We start from the raw sequence: 3,569 nt of genomic DNA, 5'->3' as shown, positions 1-3,569 counted from the left end.
TTGAGTTACATGGAACCTCAGCTTTTACCCTCGGTCACAGGCGTTGCAGGATCTGGTGTTTATGCACCTTGGTGTGGCTGCTGTGTTTGGATAGATGGAATAGAGAGTGTGTGCAGAACAGGGTGAGGAGCAATCCTGGAAAGGTCTGACCCAGGGAAAGATACTGTTCTGGATCTGCTCTTGTGATACATTTGTTTGAATCAAGTACAAGAGAGGTTTGGGGTTCTGTTACCTGACATAGGGAAATACTAGAATTTAACAGATTAGGTTCTGTTACCTGACATAGGGAAATACTAGAATTTAACAGATTAGAGAGAGAGAGTGGTGGGAAAAGCAAGAATTCACTTTGGACTACAGAGTAAAAAAATGATCTACTTGATATCACATTGAAGTGGAGATGTGGGATTTCCATTGTCTATGAATCTGGGGTTCAAGAGGGGCTTCTGGACTGGAAATAAGATTCTTGTAGCAGTCAATATGAGATTAAAGCTGTGGGACAATATAATCACAGGAGAGTGAAGATGAAACCAACATCTCTGTTGTGCTCCAACTTTGTAGAAAGAGAAGGACTAAACACAGGGCATAGTGGTATCCTGTAAGTTTGTGTTGAAGTCAAGACCTAATGACCAGGCTTGGTCATGTGGGGTCCAGTGGTGACCTTGATGAGGGTACCCCTTTGATTAAGTAGGGGGGAAGAGTGGCCAGAGTGGATTTAAGACCTCTGGGTTGGGCAGGAGTGGGAGGCTCTGAGTTCAATTCTTAGTATTGCGAGTGACAACAGGGAAATGGGCTATAGTCCTGGGGGATAGTTGGATGTAGTCATTATTATTAATGATAGAAGAAACACCATGTTATGCTGGCTGCAGGGAGTGGTCTAGCAAGAGTGAAATGTTCTAATTATGTGAGCCAGAGAGAGGTCAGAATTGCTGAAGAATCATTTTCAGTAAGATTGGGGGATTGAAGCCAGTGCAAGTGTAAAAGCCTTGGGACTAGGGACTAGGAGTGTCACGTGTCAGTGAGGACATGGGAAGGGAACTCATGAGTAGTTCTGTCATTTCCTGGTCAACTAGAAGGGGTTTCTCTCATTGGCCACTGCACTGACTGGAACACTTAGTATGTAGAGGGCTAGATTCTTCCTTGACCCCATCATAGCTATTGCTCACAGTAAAACATCCAATCCCCACACATGTGCGAGCTCAACACACACAAACACACACATGTACATAAGCACGCATGTATGCACGCAGGCACATACACACATACACACACACAAATGTGTACTCGTGCATGCATACAGAGTCATAAAAAGTTCACTCAGCATGTTAGAAGAGTGAGGCCCTAAGAAAAGGTGGAGATCCAGTAGCCTTATGGAATCAGGACTGGGTTATTTAAAATAAGCACACAACTGAAATCCCACCAGTAAAGCAGAGAGATGTAGGTAGGGACAGGAGAGAAGAACCCAGACAAGTCGACTCCACATGCAAAGACAAGGTGAAATCATTCTGATTTCTTCAGGAATGTCTTTTGGACATTCCAGTGGAGAACTCTGTTTATTACTTCAGAAGATTTGTGTGGTAACCCGCCAATGCTTGTCACCAGCCTTGTTCAAACCTGTTTTTTTTTTTTTTTGACTGAAAGAACCCCTGCTCTGTGGCCACAGATTATTCCCAGACAAAAACAAACAAACAAAAACCAAAAAATCAAAAAAATTAAGACAGATCTCTACTAAGGTTCTGTTCCCAGAGCCTGAGAAGGAAGCCTGCAGCTCAGCCTTATATCTGCACACCCACGTGACTAAAACAGGAAACACACAAATTGCAACCACGTCCAGCCAGTGTACCGTCTCTCCACATAACAAAGAGGAGTGTGCTAAGTCTAAGCAACACTTTGCAAAGAGAAGGTGTGTGTATTCTATGTGTGTGCGTGTGCCGCTGTGAGTTTATTTGTACCGTGTGTGTGTGGGAGGTGACTGTAGAAGCCCTAAGAGGCTTTCATACCCACTGGAGCTCTAGTTAGAGGTAGGTGGTCGTGAGCCGTCAGACTTGGGTGCTGGGTAGTGAAACTAGATCCTTTGCAAGGGCAGCAAGTGCTCTTAGGTGCCTAGCCATCTCTCCAGCCCTGAATAATGCTTTTCTGGGTGTGAAATAGAATATATTTTTGTGTTTTTGTATGAGAAATAGAATGATATCACAGCTCTGTGCAATGCAGAGGCGAGGTGAATGACATCAGAGTCTGTGGATGGGGGTTTACACAGGAAACATCACTCTCTGACTCACTCATTGAGGTTATTGTACTTGATCACATGTTTAGGTATTGATATCACAGCCCCCAATTACATTATCCAGAAAACGGGTGGGTAATGTGTGCTAAGCTCGTCTTTTCTTTATGAGACACCGCAAGAACAGGGAAACCAAGGCTTACAGCACTCTCAGTCATACCCAGCTGGGGACTCAAACGCAGGTCCTGTTGTTGGCATGACAAACTCTCTTATCCAGAGACCCATCTCCCCAGCTCAAGGTTATCTGAAGCAGCTTGTTAGAGGCACCTGTGGGGAAGGTGCACGTGTGCATCCATCTCTGACGCTCCCAGTGGAACACTGGGACCCTCAGTGGCAGCATCTGTGTCTTTCCCTTCCTTCACCTCCTCCCCCTCCCTCTCTCACCTTTTCTCCCTTCCCTCCTTTCCCTTATGTGATGCTGGCTTTTCCGTACAATTTTCCTAGCAGACTGACATTGTTAATGCTTGCAGGATTTAGTTATCAATGAAAATACAGCCCAAGCAGTTCTGGGAAACTCCTCAAATATAACTATGTTCAACATATATATATGTATATATATATATATATATATATATATATATATATATATATAACGCATTTCCTGAAAATGGTCTCAGTCAGCTCAGGAATCTCTGATAAAACACATTTTGTAAGTGCTCCATGCACATGCAGGCAGAGAGAAGACAAAACTATTCTCTTGCTCTCCTCTCCAGCTGTTCAAATATTGAGCCCAGGATCCCTTTCCAGGGGTTCGTCTGCATAGGGAAGACAGTTTTAACAGGATGGATGGGTAGGACTCCTGCCTGCTGTGTGGGAGAAGACCATGTGGTGGGCTGTCTCTGAGAGTCACAGAGATGAAGCCTGGCATGGAGTTAAGGATGGACACAAACCAGAAACACTTCAGATTCTTGTTTTTCCAAACACAGCTTTTGTTAGTATCTAAGCCAGCTGCAGAAACAGAAAGGGTGACGTGAGTTTGCAAAACTCCAAGTGACAATTTCTGTCTCCAGGTCCTGAGTTCTGTCTTTGTTGTCTTGGAATCGAAATGGACAGTCATACACAGCATGCATACATATGAGGTATGCGGGTGGTTAAGCCTTACAAACCAAGGCACTCTCTTTCTGGTTCCTGGCAACCTCCTGGAAGCTGCCCTACTTGAAAGACCCAATCTGTTCTCCTTCCTTCTCTCCCTCTTCCCTCCTATGTCATTCAAGAGATGCCTAGGAAACACGAACAAGCACCAAGCACACAGCAGGTAGTGGGACCACAGAGGTGACTGCAAGGCAGTGCC

Source organism: Mesocricetus auratus, unplaced genomic scaffold, assembly GCF_017639785.1.
Source record: "Mesocricetus auratus isolate SY011 unplaced genomic scaffold, BCM_Maur_2.0 Super-Scaffold_6730, whole genome shotgun sequence".
In the NCBI taxonomy this organism is placed as follows: domain Eukaryota; kingdom Metazoa; phylum Chordata; class Mammalia; order Rodentia; family Cricetidae; genus Mesocricetus; species Mesocricetus auratus.
The sequence above is the reverse complement of the archived record's forward strand: the minus strand, read 5'-3'. Positions refer to the sequence as shown.